Genomic DNA, 22,708 nt, shown 5'->3' on the forward strand with positions numbered 1-22,708 from the left:
ATTGCCTTCCAACTCAGGGATTTTGTGATATTAAGATCTATTATGGGCTAGGAGCCAAGATGGCAGAGTAAAAGCAGTGACTTGCTTGAGCTCTCTCCCAAACCCCTCCAAATACCTATTAAAAATGAGTCTAAACAAATTCTAAAGCAGCAGAACCCACAAAAAAGACAGAGTGAAACAAATTTCCAGCTAAACACAGCCTGGATGGTTGATCAGAAAGGTATATCACGCTGGGCCAGGAGAGGTGAAGGAGACCCAAAAAATACTGAAGAAAATAACAACTTAAAAAATAGCCTAACCCAAATGGCAAAAGAGGATCAAAAAGCCAATGAGAAGAAGAATGACCTAAAAAGCAAAATTGGCCAAATGGAAAAGGAAGTCCAAAAGCTTACTGAAGGAAATACTACCTTAAAAATTAGAATGCAGAAATTGGAAGCTAGTGAAAATTTGAGAAATCAAGGCACTGTAACCCTAATCCAAAGGAATGAAAAAACAGAAAACAATGTGAAGTATCTCATTGGAAAAACAATTGACCTGGAAAATAGATCCAGGAGAGAGAACTTAAAAATTATTGGACTATATGAAAGCCATGATCAAAAAAAAAAAGGCTAGACATCATCTTTCAAGAAATTATCAAGGAAACTGCCTTGATATTTTAGAACCAGAGGGCAAAATAGAAATTGAAAGAATTCACCCATCACCTCCTAAAAGAGATCCCCAAAGGAAAACTCCTAGGAATGTTGTGGCCAAATTCCAGAATTCCCAGGTTAAGGAGAAAATATTGCAAGCAGCCAGAAAGAAACAATTCAAGCATTGTGGAAACACAATCAGGATAACACAAGATTTAGCAACTTCTACATTAAGCATCCGGAGGGTAAGATACTCCGTAGGGCAAAGGAGATAGGACTACAATTGAGAATCACCTACTCAGCAAAACTGAGTATAATCCTTCAGGGTAAAAAATGGTCATTCAATGAAATAGGGGACTTTCAAGCATTCCTATGGAAAAGACCAGAGCTGAATAGAAAATCTGACTTTCAAATACAAGACTCAAGTGAAACATGTAAGAGATAAACAGGAAACAGAAATCATAAGACACTTATTAAGGTTGAACTGTTTACATTCTTGCAGGGAAAGTTGATATTTGTAACTCATGAGTCCTTTGTCAGTATTAGGGTAGAGGGAGGGGAAAATTATGTTTATGTATAGATAGATAGATAGAGGGCACAGTGTGAGTTGAAGATGAAGGGGTGATATCTGGAAAATAAAATTAAGGAGTGAGAGGATTATACTGGGAGAAGGAGAAAGGGAGAAGTAGAATGAGGTAAAATATCTTACATGAAACAGACAAAAAAAGGCTTTTACAATGGAGGGAAAATGGGGGAAGGTGAGAGGGAATGAGTGAATCTTATTCTCATAGGATTTGACTTAAGGAGGGAATAACACACAATGGGGTATGGAAATCTATCTTACCCTACAGGAAAATAAAGTGGAAAGGGGACAAGAGAGCAGGGGGTTGATAGAGGGGAGGGCTGATTGGGGAAGGGGATAATCAAAAGCAAAAACTTCTGAGGAGGGACAGAGTCAAAAGAGAGAATAGAATAAATGGGGGGTAGGATAGGATGAAGGGAAATATACTTAGTTTTTTACAATAGGACTACTATGGAAGGATTTTACATGACTACACATCTATAACCTGTATCAAGATGCTTGCCTTTTCAATGAGGGTAGGTGGAGAAAGAGGGAGGGAGAAAATTTGGAACCCAAAGTTTTAAAAACACGTGTTAAAAATTAAAAAATTTAAAATTACAAAAAAAGATCTCTTTTGATAGCCTTCTAATTGTTCTCCCTGATTTGTCATAGAATCATAAAAACACAAATTTATAATTGCAAGAACTTCTTAGGTCATGCACTTAAAACCCTTTACTTCATAGATGAGTAAAGTGAGGTTCTAATTTGAGGTTAAGTGCCCAATATTGTAAAGGTAGTAATTCACAAAGTAGAGATTCTCTTCTCTTTTCTCTCAAATTCATCCTTTATACAGCTAACAATAGGGCAGCTAGGTGCCACAGTGGGAAGAGTGCTTGGCCTGGAATCAGGAAGTCTTGTCTTCCTGAGTTCAAATGTGGCCTCTACTAGCTGTGTGATTCTGGGTAAGTCACTTAACCCTATTTGCTTCAGTTTCCTCATCTGTGAAATGAATTGTAGAAAGAAATCTCAAACTTCTCCAGTATCTCTGCCAAGAAAATTCCAGATAAGGTCATGAAGAGTTGGACATGACTGAAAAACAACTTAACAAAAAAAAAGAGCAAACAATATAATCTCTAGGCCCATAAGAAGTGCTGAAATAAGTGGGAACCATCAACGAAGAGCTGGGAGAAAGGGGTCAATAGATTGTGAATTCATCCTAGCACATCCTGAAATCAGTAACTGAGATGGGGTCGCAAAGGGGAGTAACAAGGTGGTATTCCTGTCTCCTCAGAGCATGGTCCTGTGAAGACAATTGCCACATGTCTGAACCCTGAATCACCTAGACCCATGACTAGTTCTATTTGTGCCACCTGGGGCAGTGGCAGGAAATGAAACCTCCAATCAACTTTTTAGAGTACGGATGGGGAAACAGGGGAGAAGGCAGGATTAATCACAGTGGCTCCAACTCCACCTGAAATCATGCTGGCATGTAATGTCAGGAAGACATTCATTTGGCCCGGTGACAAACCTACCAACAAATAACCTCTTTTAAAAACCTCTCCTCCTGATGTGCTTTGCTCAAAGAAAGGCCTCAGCATTTTGCTACCACTTGCCTGGAGTCACACCACAGCCTCCAGTAGCACAAAGAAGGAAACCTGGAAATCAAAGGTCATCTCATGTGTGGACAAGAGGGGATGTAGGGAAAAGGTAAGAGCTGAAGGTAGATTAATATCAGATATACCCAGTGACTACTGTCCCACATGGATTCACCACTCCCTACACCTTGTGAGTCTGACACTACTTTGCAAGTATGGGTATCTTGCCTTTTATCTTTCTGGGATGATGGCCATGGCCAGAACGGGCAGGAGATACATTAAATTCTATTGTTTCTACCCTGTGAAAGACAGAAAGTATATTCAATGCCTCTAAATCTGGCACCTAGGTCAAAGCCTCCATCCTGCCCTAGTAATGGCACTGACCCCTATTTATGCTGTCAAGGACCCATGACAAAAGAGAAACTTTTTGGGAAAGAGGTCATTGATATCTCAGTCTGAGAGCAATAAAGAGTTACAAAGGAGGAAACCAAGTATCACCAGGCTTGAGGGTGTAAAGAGTTTCAGAGAAGGATGACAAACACCACTTATTAGAAACTGGAGAGAGCTACCATAGACACCGAACAGAGGAAATATAAACAACAACAATTACTACTAGAAGTTCAAGCAGGGCTTATTTAGAAGTTATTGAATATATACATATACATTTACATATACATATACGTATAGGCATCTGAAGAAGGGTTTGTTCATTAGCATGCCAATATTCTCCATGAGAAGAGGTCCATTGGATTTGAACCTGTAAATAACCTTTTCTTTTTCTTTTTTTCTTTTTTTTAAGCTTTATAAAAACTGATGCTTGCTAGGGGAGTGAGTGACAATATACTGAGTGATGACATGTAGGAAAATTCTTAGATTTTCTGGATGGAGGAAATGATCCAGAGGTATGAAAAATCCCTCAAATTGTATTTATTATGTCATGTAACAGCCTCTGACACAATGGTTATATATAATGCAGAGAGACAGAGAGCGAGAGAGATAGACAGGCAAAGACTGAGACAGAGAAAGAGCACTATGAAAGGATGACAATTTGAAACTTTGCTTCACAAAGGCCTCTTTTTCAAAAGGATTTTGGAACACTGACAATATAATTTTAATAATAGCAATCATTGTTATATTACCATTTTCACATCTTTGCACATTCTTTTAACTTGCCAACATGTTTTGTGGTATTTGTGAATTGATTGATGATAAAAAGAAATATTATAAGGAATCAAAATGGAAACAGTAATTATTTTCTGTTGATATTCTCAATAGTAAAAACAAACGAAGTATAACCTTACAACACTACTAACACATTTATATAGTACTTTCTAGCTTACAAAGCATTTTTCATTCAAGAATTCCTTTGGCAACTCTTGATCTATGAACCTATAATCTAAGTAGGTAGGGTAGAAACTATTATTTCTATTTTAGAGACAAGGCACTAGAGACATTTAAGTAACTTGCACACAGCAAGTGTGTGGTTGAGCTAGATCTCAAACCCAAGTATTCTGAGTTCAAATATAGAGCTCTCAGTTTCTTTACCAATATGTTGATATCTAAACTTAATCTCATTTGAACTGTTTTATACAGTCAGACCTTGGGTTGTTATGGTTAGGTAAGTTAGACAATGTAGTAATATGATAGTATACTAACTATAATATACATTTCACACACATTCAACTTATGAATTAATTATTTTGATGCCTCAGTACCCATTAGCTAGTTTCATATGCTCTTTTCTCTTATATTTCTTCAACCTTTTGGAAATAGGGAATATAGGTTCTTGTTCTAGTATTTATTAAGTATTTAGGTTTCAAGGATGATGCAACTTAACTCAGGTTATATAGCAGCAACAACCAATCCTTATAGCTTAGAGGAGTCAACCAATCAAAACAAGAATTTATTAAGTGCTTACTAGGGTCTGGTACTATTCTAGAAACACTAAGGGCAGAAACAAAAAACAAAAGCAGTCCCTCAAAGAGCTTGTATTCTAATGAAGGAAACAACATATCCATAAAGAGGCATAGGCAAAATACAGAGCAACTGGAATTTAACTTGGAGAGGAAGGAATTAATTTCTCATGCTGACAGCTTAACATAGAAATAATCACTTCCTTTTTTCATGAATCTAAGCATAGAACTTTATGGAAAAGTCTTATCCTGGGCCCCCCACTCTCAAGTGCTGGTTATATCCCTAACCTTTGTAAGATATTTTATACCTGTCAAAGGGCTTTCTTACCTATTATCTCAGGGATACTAATAACACTCCTGTTAGGCAAAGATTACTATCTCCATTTTATATAGATGAGAAAACTGAGGCCTTGAGAAACATGGTGATTTTCTTAAGCTTACATAGCTAGAAAGTGAAAAGGCCAGCACTAAAACCCAGTGCTTCTCCCTCCTAGACCCATGTTCTTTTTCACTGTCTCCTCCGTCAAAGATGGCATGTCTATATTATTAATTGAGATATAATTTTAGTAGGTCTTATTTGCCTTTGTTTACCTTCCATTTTTTATGTACAGACATACATACTTACATACACACATATATGTATGCATATATACACATATATATATATATATGTGTGTGTGTATGTGTGTGTGTGTTATTTGCACATAGTTGCTTCAATATTGTCTCTTCCATTAGAATGTGAGCTCCTTGCATGCAAGGACCATGCTTTTGTATTTCTTTGTTACCCAGAGTTTAGTGCAGTAGCTGGCATATAGTAAGTACTTATTAAATGCTAGTTGATTGACTGACTATATGATGGAGACTATGTGATCAGCACTATTGATACAGGGAGAAGTGAAATTTATCTCAATTTTTGGCTTAATTTCCATGATAAAATACAAAGAAAAGAGATTAAATAAAATCCCATTATCTTATATCATACATATTAGAGATAATTTGGAAGAAATTATAGGGGAGGAAGGAAATTTATATAATTAAGGGCCATAGTTTAACATACATTTTTCTTTAAGAATAATGCAACAAAAGAGTTGAGTTTTTGTTGTTGCCCAGATAATTTTTCTCTCTTCATCATTTTTTTTACAAATCAATTATCCATCTATACTTTCAGAATTAATATTAGCTCTAACAAGAGACCAAATCAAAACATGGCCAAGTTCCAGAAGTGCTATTTCCTTTTTTTCATATACAGTATTGAAAATTATTTACCACTATGACATGTTATATGCAGTGATGGTCATAAATCTGTTTATTCAGAGGGAGAATAATGGTGGCTGTGTAAATAGGAATACTTATGGGAAAGCATTATGTGATACACTGCTTCTGTTCAGAATCCCAAGGTGAAATATTAATGGACGTGACTTTCTAATAAGCTCAAACATTGAAAAATTTCCCCTGAAAAGTTCTAATTCTGGGTAAAAAGCTAATGGCATTTTGAAACTTACATTAATGCTTCTGTAGTTGCCTGGTGTGTTAAATTTATACCAGTATTTATACTCTGGGAAAGATTAATTTTGGAAAGATTTGTGCCATCCCTATACCCATTTAAGCAATGATCTAGTTAACTGATCAAGTATAAATATGTAGCCTTAATGCCTCATCCTAAGTATTATATATGTTTCTCCACACTTGGTTCTTTTGTTTCCTTTTCTTATGCAGAACTAGATGCATAGAGCTGTACCTACTACATAGTAAGTCCTATGACATTTTTTAATTGATAAGAGTTGAAGGTCAAGTGTTTATATCTCTGCACCATATGTTAAATATACTTTCTTTTTCATTCATCCTTATTTGGCAGTAGCTTTCTCAGTATACAGTGAATCTGTTCTGTCCTTCCCCCTCCCTTTCCCCTTGGTAAAAACTTCCTCACAAATATATCAGTGATGCCCACAATTAAGAGCCACAATGTGTTCTTCTCATCCTTCTTCTTATCTCTAAGAGCTTCAATGGATTATTCTCTCAATATGATTACTTCAGTGGTCTTTCACTCAATCCAACAACTTCATGGTAAGTTATTTAAATTACTTTAAAATAAAAGGAAACTTTTGACAGACCATATCCCATCATAACTGGTTAGTTTAATGAGTAGACTTTGAAAAAGGAGAAATTATTTGCAAAGACTTCCTGTCAAGTAAGAAACCAGCACAGTGAAGCCTAACTCTTTATCACTGATCTTGAGGTACTGATTTCAGGGCTATGAGAGTACTTCAAAATGACTTTGGCATCTACATATTTTAAAACTCAGTTCTAGGTTAAAATCAATTGCCATGGTTTAATCTACACTGACAAATGAAACAATTTATTTATTATCATATTGGTAACTCAATTATGATGAACCCACTTTAAATCTCTTTCAAAATTTGGTTAAATTTTAATTTAAAATACTTTATTCTTTGGGAGATAGTTTTGATTCTTTTAGAATTCTCTCCCTAAAATAGTTCATATCCAAAGGAGTTTGAAAAATGTGTTTGTTGCTAAGAGTAACTTCAGTTTGTAAGGGAAACAATTATAGGTATATATGTGCCGGTCACGCCGTGCAGTCTCCTCCTATAAGGTGCAGGCTGCCAGGGTCATACTTACCAGTCTTCAGAGCCCACCCAGATAAACACAGAGACGAGCCGATCAGGAGGTGCAAACACTCGAGCTTTATTCAGAGGCCATCTCAGCAAGGCCAAGCAGGAAAGCAAGAGCAAGAGAGCAGGAGCAAGAGAGAGCGAGCTCCAACCCCTACCGCCCTTATATACCTTCCTAGCCCCTCCTCCTCAGCCCGCCTACCAGTGAATGATTGTAGGATCATATACCGGAAGGGGATGTCTGGGGTTAGCGCTGCACCAAGGGAAAGGACATGGCAAAGGGAGCTAGGCCCGGATACCGGAAGGAGACGTCTGGGGTTAGCGCTGCACCTAGGGAGAGGACGTGACACAGGGAGCTAGGCCCGGATACCGGAAGGAGACATGTGGGGTTAGCGCTACACCTAGGGAGAGGACGTGACACAGGAGGCTAGGCCCGGATACCGGAAGGAGACGTCTGGGGTTAGCGCTGCACCTAGGGAGAGGACGTGACAAAGGGAGCTCGTTCTCTGCCGTCCCACTCCCACGTGGCACAGCCCCCTGCCTCAGGAGAACATGCTCCAGCTACTTCCCCGTATCCTGTTCCTACCCCAGTTCACCACAGCTCCACATGGCACAGCCCCCTGCCTCAGGAGCGTGATCTCCGGTTATTTCCCCGTATCCTGTTCCTACCCCATCTTGCCACAACCCCACGTGGCACGTAGCCAACATCAGACAATCCCTCACATATATATAAAATAAATATTTAATGGATAGAAAAGAAGAGGGGAATTGATTTTGCAAAGAAAATGGAGTTAAATCAGGTGAAAACACTTCTGATTAGGAAAAAAACAATAATCGAGGACACATTTGTTAACAATCTACTATTTTTGCTTCCGCTGTATAGAGGAAAGAACCAAAAAGCAAAAGAAATTTCAAGAGTCTGCTTAGCTACTAAGTAAAATACTTACAATTTACAAAATCTTACATTAAAGCAGTCCCCTTATAAAAGAGTTAAAGAAAATTGCTTTCAGAGGAAGAAATATGTCTGGTTGAGGCTTTGATGCTAAGTTCCCCAAGTCATTCAGATTCATTCAGGGAAATATTTAAATACAAGATGAAAAGGAGCATGCAATGTGGTGTAGTGAAAAGGGCACTGAACTTGGAGTCTGGAAGACCTTTACTTAATTTCCGCTAGATATACTTATTATCTGCATCACCTGGGGAAGTAATTTAATCTTTCTGTGCCTTGGTTTCCTTATAAATAAAATGAGAAGGTTGAACTCAGTGGTACCTAAAGTTTCTGCCAGCTTTAAGGTGATGTGATGAAGTCTAGGCCCATAAAAATTAAGTAACTAGCAGGTCTATAATATAGTAATAATATCTATGCTACCTACCTCATAACTTTGTCATGTAAATGTTCTTTTTAGATTGTAAATTAATATATAAATATGAAGTATCATTATTCAAGTCTACAGAAAATCAGATTAGTTTAAATAGTGATTGAAAATAATTAGGGAATGAAGAGGAAAAAAATTCTTCCATACTTTTCCTCTATAATCATAATTTTAAAATTTGCTCTTAAATGTTGCTTTTCCTATTTTTATCAAGGAAATGTATTTGATCTTAAAACAAAGGATAATTGAGTGGGAAACTGAGTTACTCTTCATCTCAATTTCTTATACCTAAGATTAAAATTTATTTGGACCACAAACAGGGGACCACCACTCATGTAGTGAAAATTCAACCTATTTAAAGTCAATCAGTCTAGGAGGAAATAAATAACTTCTTCAAAATAACACTGAAATTAAGTACTTGGGAATCATTGAGAAATAATTTTTTTTAAGATTCTATGGGGCATTTATTTTTTTAATTTTATTTTTCATTAATTTTTTTTTATTTATCAATAATCACTTCCACATGCTTTTGAGTTTAAAATTTTTCTCCCCCTTCTTCCCCGCTACTCTCCCCAAGATGGTGCACAATCTGGTATAGGCTATATATTTGCATTCATGTTACACATATTTTCACATTAGTGATGTTGTAAGTAGAAATTAAAATCAATAGGAGGAACCATCAGAAAGAGGAAACAAAACTCAACAGAAGAGAAAAACAATAATAATTTGGTTTCCATAGTTCTTTCTTTGGGTATGGATAGCATTTTCCATCACAAGGCCCCTGGAGATGTCTTAGATCCTTGTATTGCCAGGAAGGGTTAAGTTTATGAATATTAGTCATCATACAATGTGGCTATTATTGTGAACAACGTTTTCTTGGTTCTGCTCACTTCCCTCGGAATCAGACCATACAAGTCTTCCCAGGTTTTTCTGAAGTCAGATTGTTCATCATTTCTTATAGCACAATAGTATTGCCTCACATTCATATAACACAACTTGCTCAGCCATTCCCCAATTGATGGGCATCCTCTCAATTTCCAATTCTTTGCCACCACAAAAAGAGCTGTTATGAATATTTTTGTACTTGTAGGTCCTTTTCCCATTTGTGTGATCTCTTTGGGATATAGCCCTAGAAGTGCTATTGCTGGGTCAAAGGGTATGCACATTTTGATAGCCTTTTGGGCATAGTTCCAAATTGTTCTCCAAAATGGTTGGATCATTTCACAACTCCACCAACAATGCATTAGTGTTGCAATTTTCCCACATCTTCTCCAATATTTATCATTTTCCTGTTTCGTCATGTTGGCCATTCTGATAGGTGTGAAGTGGTACCTCAGAGTTGTTTTGATTTGCATTTCTCTAGTCAATAGTGATTTAGAGCTCTTTTTCATATGACTACAGACGGCTTTAACTTCTTCATCTGAGAACTGTCTGTTCATGTCACTTGACCACTTATCAATTGGGAAATGGCTTGTATTCTTATAAATTTGACTTAATTCTCTATATATTTTAGAAATGAGGCCCTTAGCAGAGAGACTGGTTGTAAAAATACTTTCCCAATTTTCTACCTTGCTTCTAATCTTAGTTGCATTGGCTTTGTTTGTGCAAAAACTGTTCAATTTAATGTAATCAAAATTATCTATTTTGCTTTTCATAATGTTCCCTATCTCCTGTTTGGTCATGAATTCTTCTGTTCTCCATAGATCTGACAGGTAAACTATTCCTTGCTCTCCTGGTTTGCTTATAGTATCAGCCTCTGTATCTAAATAAAGTACCCATTTTGACTTTATTTTGGTATATGGTGTGAGATTTTGGTCTATTCCTAGTATCTGCCATACTCTTTTCCAGTTTTTCCAGCAGTTTTTTTTCAAAGAGTCGGTTCTTATCCCAGAAGCTGGGGTCTTTGGGTTTATCACATAATATATTACTATAGTCATTGACTACTGTGTCTTGCATACTTAACCTATTCCACTGATCCACCACTCTATTTCTTAACCAGTACCAAGCAGTTTTGATGATTGCTGCTTTATAATACAGTTTAAGATCTGGAATGGCTAGGCCACCTTCCCCTGCATTTCTTTTCTTTAGTTCTCTTGATATTCTGGACCTTTTGTTCTTCCAAATGAATCTTGTTATTATTTTTTCTAACTCTATAAAATATTTTTTTGGTAGTTTGATTGGTATGGCACTGAATAAGTAAATAAGCTTAGGTAGAATTGTCATTTTTGTTATATTAGATCAGCCTACCTATGAGCAACTGATGTTTTTCCAATTATTTAGATCTGATTTTATTTGCATGAAAAGTGTTTTGTAATTGTGTTCATAGAGTTCCTGGGTTTGTTTTGGGAGGTAGACTCCTAAATATTTTATAATGTCTACAGTAAGTTTAAATGGAATTTCTCTTTCTATCTCTTGCTGTTGGGCTTTGTAGGTAATATATAGAAATGCCGATGATTTATGTGGGTTTATTTTATAGCCTGAAACTTTGCTGAAGTTGTTTATTATTTCAAGTAGTTTTTTACTTGATTCTCTGGGATTCTCTAAGTATAACATCATGTCATCTGCAAAGAGTGATAGCTTTGTTTCTTCTTTGCCTATTCTAATGCCTTCAATGTCTTTTTTTTCTCTTATTACTAAAGCTAACATTTCCAGTATGATGTTGAATAACAGTGGTGATAATGGACATTCTTGTTTCACCCCTGATCTTATTGGAAATGCTTCTAGCTTGTCCCCATTACATATTATGCTTGCTGAAGGTTTTAGATAGGTGCTATTTATTATTTTAAGGAAGATTCCATTAATACCTATGTTCTCTAGTGTTTTTAATAGGAATAGGTGTTGTATTTTGTCAAAAACTTTTTCTGCATCTATTGAGATGATCATGTGGTTTCTGTTAGTTTTGGTGTTGATATGATGAATTATGCTGATAATTTTCCTTATATTGAACCAGCCCTGCATTCCTGGTATAAATTCTACCTGGTCATAGTGTATTATTCATGTGATAAGTTGCTGTAATCTATTTGCTAGTATTTTGTTTAAAATTTTTGCATCTATATTTATTAGAGAAATTGTTCCATAATTTTCTTTCTCTGTTTTGACTCTTCCTGGTTTAGGTATCAGCACCATATTTGTATCATAAAAAGAATTTGGTAAGATTCCTTCTTTACCTATTTTACCAAATAGTTTATATAGTATTGGAATTAATTGTTCTTTAAATGTTTGATAGAATTCACATATAAATCCATCTGGCCCTGGAGATTTTTTCCTAGGGAGTTCATCAATAACTTGTACAATTTCTTTTTCTGAGATGGGGTTATTTAAGTATTTTACTTCCTCTTCTGTTAATCCGGGCAATTTATATTTTTGTAAATATATATCCATTTCACTAAGATTGTCAAATTTATTGGCATATAGTTGGGCAAAATAATTCCTAATTGTTGTTCTAATTTCCTCTTCCTTGGTGGTAGTTTCACCCTTTCAATTCTTTATACTAGTGATTTGGTTTTCTTCTTTCTTTTTTTAAATTAGATTAACCAAAGGTTTATCTATTTTATTGGTTTTTTCATAAAACCAGCTCTTAGTTTTATTTATTAGTTCAAGTTTTCTTAATTTCAATTTTATTAATTTTTCCTTTGGTTTTCAGTATTTCTAATTTGGTGTTTAACTGAGGATTTTTAATTTGTTCTTTTTCTAGTTTTTTTAGTTGTGTGCCCAATTCATTGATCTCCTCTTTTTCTATTTTATTTATGTAAGCATTTAAAGATATAAAACTTCCCCTAAGAACTGCTTTTGCTGCATCCCATAAGTTTTAGTATGTTGTCTCACTATTCTCATTCTCTTGAATGAAATTACTGATTTTTTCTATGATTTGTTGTTTGACCCAATCATTTTTTAGGATTAGATTATTTAGTTTCCAATTATTTTTTAGTCTATCTTTCCATGGCCCTTTATTATATATAATTTTTATTGCATCATCATCTGAAGAGGATGCATTTAATATTTCTGCCTTTCTGCATTGGATTGTGAGGTTTTTATGCCCTAGTACATGGTCAATTTTTGTGTATGTGCCATATACCACCGAGAAAAAAATATATTCCTTTCTATCCCCATTCAGTTTTCTCCACAGGTCTATCATACCTAACTTTTCTAATGTTCTATTCACCTCCTTAACTTCTTTCTTGTTTATTTTGTGGTTAGATTTATCTAGTTTAGAGAGGAGGAGGTTGAGGTTCCCCACTAGTATAGTTTTGCTGTCTATTTCATCCTGTAACTCCCTGAACTTCTCTTCTAAGAATATGGATGCTATACCATTTGGTGCATATATGTTTAGTAATGATATTACTTCATTGTCTATGGTGCCTTTTAGCAGGATGTAGTTTCCTTCCTTATCTCTTTTGATAAGTTCTATTTTTGCTTTTGCTTTGTCCGAGATCTGGATTGCTACCCTTGCTTTTTTTACTTCAGCTGAAGCATAATATATTTTGCTCCAGCCTTTTACCTTTACCCTGTATGTGTCACTCTTTTTCAAATGTGTTTCCTGTAAACAACATATTGTAGGATTATGGTTTTTAATCCAATCTGCTGTACGCTTCCATTTTATGGTACAATTCATCCCATTCACATTTACAGTTATGATACTATCTGTGTCTTTTTCTCCATCCTTTTTCCCCCCATTTATGCTTTTCTTTCTCCTTTCTCCTTTCCCCCCTCACTAGTGTTTTGTTTTTGCACCCACCTTCCTTTTATTATCCCTTTCCCTTTTCTTCCCCTTTACCCTTATTGCTTCTTCCCTCCCTTCTATCTCCCTCCCTTTTCTTTCCCCTTTTGCCTCCTACTGCCTATAGTGCAAGTTAGATTTCTGTACCTACCTGATTATGTTATTCCCTTCTTGAGCCAAATCTGATGAGAGTAAGGTTCAAACATCCCCCTCCCTTCTTTACCTCTACTCTAATAGGTTTTTGTGTCTTTTCCTGTAATGTAATTTACCCTTGTCTGCCTCCTCCTTTCTCAGTACATTTTCTTAGCTCAGACTAATCCACTTACTTGGATCCATTTAACCCACTTGATTAAATTTTTTTTATCATTACATCAAAGTCAATTTATATCCACCCCCTTTATGTATATTCCTTTAACATGGTATAATAATGATACAGTTCTCAGGAGTTGCAAGTGTCATCTTCCCTTGTAGGGATGTAAATGTTTTGCCCTTATTAACAACATATTGTATCTTTCTGTGCCATTTACCTTTTTATGTCTCTCTTAAATCTTATACTTGAAGATCAAATTTTTTGTTGAGCTCTGGTCTTTTTATCAGGAACATTTGGAAGTCCCCTATTTCATTGAATATCCATCTCCTTCCCTGAAAAGTCATGCTCATTTTTGCTGGGTAGTTAATCCTTGGCTGCATTCCAAGCTCCTTTGCTTTACGGTGTATCATGTTCCATGCCCTACGGTCTTTTAATTTAGAGGGTGCAAGGTCCTGTGTAATCCGGACTGTGGTTCCATGATATTTAAATTGTTTCTTTCTAGCTGCTTGCAGTAATTTCTCTTTAATCTGTTAATTTTGGAATTTAGCTATTATATTCCTTGGCGTTTTCAATTTGGGATCTCTTTCAGGTGGGGAGCAATGGATTCTTTCTATGGTTATTTTACCTTCAGGTTCTAAGGCTTCAGGGCAGTTTTCTATTATGATTTCCTCAAGGATATTGTCCAGGCTTTTTTCATCATGACTTTCAGGTAGGCCTATAATTTTTAAATTGTCTCTCCTGGATCTATTTTCCAGGTCAGCTGTTTTACTCATGAGGTATTTTACGTTTTCATCTATTTTTTCATTTTTTTGTTTGTTTGACTGATTCTTGCTCTCTCATAGAGTCATTAGTTTCCATTTGTTCAATTCTAATTTTTAACACATTGTTTTTTTCTATTAGATTTTGTACTTTCTTCTCCAATTAGTCAATTGTATTTTTAAGGGATTTATTTTCTTCATTGTACTTTTTTTCCACTTGGCCAATTGTGTGTTTTAGGGACTTGTTTTCTTCAGTGTACTTTTTTTTCCAATTGGCCAATTGTACTTTTAAAGGATTCCTCTACCTCTCTCATTTGACTTTTAAAATCCTTCTTGAGTTCTTCTAAGAGGGCTTTTTGGGCTTCAGACCAGTTCATACTCTCTTTTGATGTTGTAGATGTGGGTTTGATGACAGTGTTGTCCTCTTCATAATTTCTGTCTTGATCTTCACTCTTCTCACAATATGAATCTATCGTACGTTTCTTTTTACTATGGTGTTTCTTTATTCCCTGGCCTTTACAGAGATTAAGCTCTCCTGCTGGGGAGCAGAGGGCACTGACCCAAGCTTCTTGTGTTTGGAGCCTAGGTCTTGGTCACTGGCTTTGGCAGCTGGGGCCTCTTATGTTGGTGATCGGAGGCTGTAGGGTTCTGGCAGCTTATCTGGTGTTGGGCTGGAATCAGCAAGACTGGGACTTTCAGGTAAATCTAGGTTGCCTGCTTTTCCTTTCCTTTAGCTTTGTTTAGCTCCTTTTAGGTAAGTGCTGCCAGGTGTTTATCTGCCTGGGGCCAGTGCTGCCTCCCTTATTTCTGTTGAGGTACTGGGAGACTTCTTTGCTGTAGAATGCCGAGGCACCTGGTGGTTTTCTGAGCTGGTTTCCACCAGTTACCCCACCCTCATTGAGGCGCTTGGAGGTACAGCTGTTGGTGTTTGCTGCTCAACCACCTGGGCTTCAGGATCTCCTCGTGGTTGGCAGTTGGAGGCTGTAGGGTTCTGACAGCTTACCTGGTGTTGGGCTGGAATCAACAAGGCTGGGACTTTTTGGCACCTCTAGGTTGCTTTCTTCAGCGATCCTTTCAGAGGAATGCTGCCAGGTGCTTATCTGCCTGGGGCCCTTTGTAGTGCTGCTTCCCTTATTTTTGCTGAGGCACTGGGGAGACCCATTTCCTGTAGAATGCTGAGGCACTAGAATCTCCTCCTAGTGTGCTAAAGTGGGTCTTTCCACTAGCTGGCTGGGTGACTCCTGTTTCGTACTGCTCCCCTTCCCCGAGGGTAAGAGGGGCCTTTCCCGTTAATCCCTCTAGCTACCTGGGCTACTGCACTGCTGCACCCTGTCTTTCTTCTGGTTCAGCTCTTCCAGGGTTTTTTCTGGGGTGATATTTTCTGGGTTTTCAGAGGTTGATAGGGGAGGGTGACAGCCACTAGCTTTTTACTCTGCCATCTTGGCTCCCGGAAGCAGAAGTCCATTGAGGAATAATTTGTGAAAAAAATCATTGTTCTCAGGGGTTCTGTAAGTCAACCTACCTTTCAGTAGTTTGGTGAAGGTTTGGACATCTCAGAATAATGCTTTTAAATGCATGAAATACTTAGGATTATAAAAGAAAGCAATTATATTGAAATATAGTTATGAAAATTTAAATAAAAATCACAGATGAGTTTATGAACTCCAAGAAGTTTTAAAACTGCTTTCTCATATTTATATGTATTTAAGTAAGCATATGTAATAAAATATTTAAATGTGTTAAAGTAAGCTATGTAAGATTAATTTAAAAATTTTAAAAAGATAAAGTTAGCCTATGTCAGAAGTTTCAGATCTGGTATGGGGCAAGAAATAAAATGTCTCCATTTTTCTTCTTGTGGAGGAGAAAATTTTGTGTCTTCAGAATTTCATTTTTGAGTGTTACATCTCTTATGAACAGATTTACCCTGGAGAGTTTTATAACATGGAGTCTTATATGTCTTTTTGTCAAAGACTTTGAAATTTGCTTTCCCCAAATCTAGATTTGATTTCCTCAAATCTAGAGTGGATGCCAGAGTATATCCAGATAGCTTTGCTTCTCCCACAAATTCTAATGTAAAGCATAAAGCATTCACTTCTCTCACAAAGTTTCCATCATTTTTATCCCAAAAAACTATTCTTCCTTGGACTGTGTGCCTCCATTGAATTTGTGCCTAAAATTTGGAGTGGTTACAAGCATCCTAACAAAAAAGGGATAGGAGAAATATCAAAAATATATCCTCTTTAAAAACTAAATAGAATACTTGTAAAGGACCATTGATATGCTAGAGACAGAAAAATTCAAATAAATATGTAATGAGAAAAATTATTAAAGACATGGTTAGTGAACATATAGAAAAAGAAACAATGATCAAAAGGGATCAACATGTCTTTATTGAGTTCATGTCAGATTAACTTCATTTTCTTTTTGGGTAGCTACTAGGCTGGAAGAGCAAATGAATTCTGTAAATACAGTTTACCAAGATTTATCAAAGAACTTGACAAAGTATGCCAAGCTATGGAGCTATATTTTTTTTAACAGTGGAAAGGATCAAAGAGGAATAATAATATAAATAAAAAACTTCCTAACAATTAAAGATAAAAAATGATTGAAGATAAGAGTCAACTGGTATACCTACAGAGGTGAGGTGTTCACAGGGCATTATAATAGTTTTTTAGTCAAATCCTGAATGACTTCTTATGTGGTATGTTGAAGACATGATTCTTTTCTGGGTGCAGGTAAGATAGCATGGTTCGTGGGGTCCCTTTCATCTCTGAGATTCTTTGATTTTGAAATAATATTAGTCCTAAGAGGTCATGCTTTGCTCATTTAAACCTTACTTCAGTAACAACCAAACCTAAATAAACAATTAGTACAATAAAATGATCTCTTCCCTATAGTAGCATACTTCTAAAAGCCTCTCAAAGGAAACTGAACCATCTTCTCAGATGATTTGTGAGAGGAAAAAAAAAGTACATTCCTGATCACAGATGGAAATTACACCTCCATTTGAAAAATGAGACTTGCAAAAAATCTATTTAGTAAGGAATATACCAACCTCTTTAGGGAAAAAATATCAACAGATTTGAAGTGATTTGGAGTTTTATCCACCCAAGGAATGTATGAATTCCTTAAATGTGACTTTTTTCACTTTTTTTTTCAAGTATAATTTTGAATTGCTTCTGGTACCTGATTTAAATTTCTACCCCTTTTCATTACAAGACACACATATGGAGAAAGCTCAGAAATGGGGTTGGAAATATTTTACTGCTTAAAGAAACACCTTCAAAACATGATAAACATTCATAAATTCAGGCAGTTTAAGGGTGTGAAAAAATATGAGATTTTTTGTTTCTTTCTTTGGTTTTCTTTAAAAGAGGCATGGTTCTTGTTCTCCACAAACTTTTCACTCATGCACATAGACTTTATCACTGACTCAATCATTTCTGTCTAAAAAAACCCAACATACTCTTTTATTGGACCTTTTTGATGACACATACACAGGAAATATAAATAGATCTGACATATGACCTTCAGGCCTGTATAGTTTTTTCTAAGATCAGTGTAATAAAGAACTCTAAAAGGTAAGTAACACCATTAATCAAACACTGAGGTCATTTCTTGATTTTCCTTGAATCCTAGAGCAGGGTGAGACTGTAGTTCCTTATAGATGGGATTTTGGTACTTCTGTGTTTTGTCCATGGAAATTTAGGGCTCATTAGATATTCACATAGAAATGTGAGTTTACTAGTTGCTAATAGTCAACTATCAGGAAAAGAATTAAATCGGGTACCAAAAGCAATTAGGGATTATATTTTTTTTAAAATATCAACAGTGGAAAATGTGCTATTTAGAGAATATATATATTCCTTGGGGAAGATAATACTCCACATCACTTATAATTTGATGATATTTTTCCCTTAAAGAGTTTATTTTATAGAAATGGAATTAGGGTCAGTTTTTTTAACTCAATCTTACATATATTATCTACTTATTAATACACATTTCTCCATTTTGTCTACAAGGATAGCATGAAAAACACTGTAAAATACTTTACTAAAGCATGGATAAATTATATCTACCACATTGCCCTGATCTGTTAGTTTTGACAAGTTATATTGTCAAAAAAAGGAAATTATATTAGTCTTGTATGACCCATTTTTAATGAAGCCATGTTGGCTCTTAGTGCTAAAGACTGACTTTTCCAGATGTTCACTAACTATACCTTTAATTGTTCATTAATTCCCCTCCTTCTCCACGGGAATTGAAATCAAACTCACTGTCCTGTAGTTTTCAGGCTTGTCTCTGTTCCCCTTTAAAAAAAAAAGGATATTTTTCCTTCTTCAGTTCTATATCATTTCTTATATTCTTCACATTCTTTCAAATATCACTGAGAGTGCTACCATACACTAGTTGTTTTTTTTTTAACTTCTAGGGATACTATTTATTTGGGTTTTGTAACTTGAATTCATTCAATACATCTATGTAGTCTTTTACTATATCCTTGCATAAGTGTGCAATTTAGACAGATTATGAAGACTTTTTCAAGCCCCCATATGCTTTTGTTTGCCATACAAATTAACTCAGGACCAAGATTTAAGGGGTCTGCATTGAGCTAGTGGATCTGATAATGTTCCTATCCTCTATTTTGTTACTAGAGGGAAGCAGGACAAAGATTGACAGCTTCACTGCCTCTACCTAACCCTTTTCTGTCCTACTCCTGAGTTGAACTACTCGACAACCAGTGTCATACACGCTGAAAAAAATCTCTGTCATCTGCTTCCTTTGGCACTTTTGCCAACCCAAGAGTATGATGAGTGAAAAGGAATTTCACTCCATAATTCAGACAAGAGGTTAGGCAGAAAGTCTCCACATAGCAGCAGAGCTAAGTTCAAAGGACCAACAAATGCCTCAAAACTGACCTAGCTAGCTGGGTGTAAATGATTGGGGTCAGAAATCACCAGAGTTTAATAGGCCCTGGGATATGATCTAAAGTGGTGACACAGTTGTCCTTTGAGGGAAGAAGAAACACAGCAGCTGAAGATATGCAGATAACAGTTAAGTGGAGATGCCCAGCAGAGAATTGCACAGCACAGAGAGCAGAGCAGTGAATGATCTCAGCTTAGAAGAAAAAGTAACTACAGAACATTTCTTATTCTGCAAAGGGGCAAGCAGCAACATTAGATTCACAAGTTGCCATGAACACATTTGTTCCTTAAACATGAATCCCTCCATCCATATTTCTGGCATGTTTTTCCTTCTCCTACTGTTAATGTGGGAGAATCTACCCTTTATGGAATGGAAAGAATCTTTCTTCTTAAATCTTACTATCTTGTATAATCAAATGTCCCACTTTGAATTATTGAGTCCTCTGGTTACTTTATAAAAGAAATATACTGGTTTCTTTTGATGTGAGAAACAAATCTATCTTATTTAGACCTATGGGACAATATTCTTCAAACCTGGGATAGCGTTTTGGAATCCACAATGGAGGAGGGTGTTATATTTCTCTTTGGTTTTCCATTCTCATTAACCACTTTTGTTCTCTCCTTTCTTGTCCAAGATAATTTTTCTTGGAAAAAAAGCAGAAGCAATGTAGATTTAGTCATTCTGTCTTCTCTCCATTACCTCTTATTATCCCATCAACTTAAGGGTGTTCTAATTCCTTCTTTGTTGTTGTTCAGTCATTTCAGTTGTGTCTAACTTTTCATGGCTTCATTTGGGGTTTTCTTGGCAAAGATACAGGGGTGGTTTGCCGTTTCCTTCTACAGATCATTTTACAGATGAGGAAAGTGAGCCAAACAGGGTTAAGTGACTTGCCCAGGGTCACACACCTTATAAGTGTCTGTGGATGCATTTGAATTCACAAATATGTCTTCCTGATTCCAGGCCTAGCCTTCTATCCACTGAATTGCTTAGCTGCCCAAATCCTTTCTTTGGGACTGTGCTTTTTGCAATATACTGAAAAAGAAAATAATAACTCATTGTGTTATGGAGGTAATTTTGCAATGCACAAGAACCGATAAGTTCAACCATGCTGGATGGGTTTGAGATATAATCCTAGTGACAGAACGTCTTCAAAGACTTACCTAACTGTTTAGAGGTTTGTTACCAATAGGTGAATTCTTTGGCAATGGAAATCCAAAAAATAAAGATGAATAAAAAATGGTCTTCAGTCCTATGGATTCTCCATATGTTTATGCAATGATGGTGACAGTATATTAGAAAAGAGAGGGCTAAGAATCATATAGTTTTTAAATAACATATAAATATCAATTCAAAAATACGTATACTAAATGTAAGACCCTTGTCTAATGACCAACAAATGTCTCCTAGCATTTTGGGTGGACTTATTATGGCGCATTTATAGGAGGAAACAGGCAATGGTCACATAATAAAAAATAAGAAATTCATGGGTTGTAAGATGTACAACTAAATGGAGTACCCTGAAGTTCTTGGATATAACAAAGTATCAAAGTTTCAAACAAACAAAAATATTGTCCTCTGAATTCTTCATCAGTCCCAGCTTATTCTGAGATCCTGGCTCTATCTATCTATCTATCTATCTATCTATCTATCTATCTATCTATCTATCTATCTATCTATCTATCTATCTTATCTTTCTATGTATCAATATATGTGTATTTTTTCCAGTACTTTGTTACACCTTTCTGTTAGGCATCTGTTATCTGTCCTTGCTCCCCCCTCCTAGATATGCATACTAACATCTTAGGTGATTGATGAGTCCCTTGGACATAGATATTAGAACTTGATATAGCTCTCCTTTCTTTCCTCACTGGAATTATGTGTTTGTATTTTCAGCAATTCTTTCTTGAGAGTTTCTTGTCCCTCTCAGCTTGACTTCACCACTTGGGATCTTACCTATTTTTTTTATCTGAACCTCTTCGAATCTGATTTCTAAGTATCTAGTTTGTGCATTAAACTACGTCTAACTTTCATAAAACTGTAGTGTCATAGATTTAGACCTTGATGGGACTTTAGATTTCATCTAATTCACTGTCCTCATTTTTAGATGAGGGAACTGAGGCTCAGAGATATTTAAGTTGCTTGTCCAAGGTCACACGGGTAGTAAGGGACAAAGATGGATTAGAAGATAAATCTTCTGATGCTAAACTAGTTGTTTTTACTATATACTTTCCTCCTCTTCTTTATCATGACTTTTAAAGTTTTCACATCTCTTACAAAGTTCCTATCATTTGGCAATTCTAAAAAAAGTTGAGTACAGTTCTGTTCATTTTTCTTTTAAAAAAAGCATTTGGAAGTGTTACTTAAATTCAATTTAATTAACAAGTCACTCTCATAGTACATAGTATGGATTCAATTAGTAGCATATTCTGAGGTACAGAAAAAGCACAAAATACTAATATGTTTTAAAAATATCTTCAGTGTATTGCATGATGCATCCTTCTTCCTGGACAACATTATGAAATAAATGCATTAACATCAAGGCTTAGGACTTGGAGCCAGAAGGCAGATGAATAGGGACATGGTGCTACTTAACGCATCACACAGTGTATCGATGAGCAGACATCAAAATATGTATTGCTCAGTTCTTTGTTCCCAATTATCCTTCTATCTATTTATGTCATCTATTAACTGTGGAGTGCATTGAGATTATTTGAACAGTTACATGAAGAAAGGGTCTCAGCTAGAGGCAGAATGATTTATATTAGGTTATTACAGTAAATAAGGCAAGGAGAGATGTGAACCTGAGCAAAGGTAGTAGAAATACTAGAGGGATTCACTACAGATGTTAAATTTCCATATTTGCTCCTATTTAGAAAAGACATTGGGCGATGGCATCAAAGTAGAACACTGCAATGTCTTTTAAATGAGATCCATGGCCACTTAAAACAGTCTGATCTAGCTAGTCACAGGAAATAACAAGTGTTTGAGGATTTTGTCCAGGTAGCTCGTCCAGATTATTCTCCAGTGATAGGCCTTAATAACAGGTAACAAAATATTTCTCCTTCCTCATAATAATGAGGCAAGGGGATACTAGGACAGAATTTTGCATAATGCAGTCTATATCATTCCTTTTTCTTTTTTTTTTCTTTTGCTTAATAATTTTCATCTGTTCTAAGAGAAGATTCAATCTGGAGACAGTGGAAGATTTTTTTTTTCAGAAATGGCTATGAAGTAAAGACAAAAGGTATCAATAGTGTGTGTGTGTGTGTGTGTGTGTGTGTGTGCTAGCTTTTAC

This window comes from Vombatus ursinus, unplaced genomic scaffold, assembly GCF_900497805.2.
Source record: "Vombatus ursinus unplaced genomic scaffold, bare-nosed wombat genome assembly UNPS02014909.1, whole genome shotgun sequence".
Classification (NCBI taxonomy): Eukaryota; Metazoa; Chordata; class Mammalia; order Diprotodontia; family Vombatidae; genus Vombatus; species Vombatus ursinus.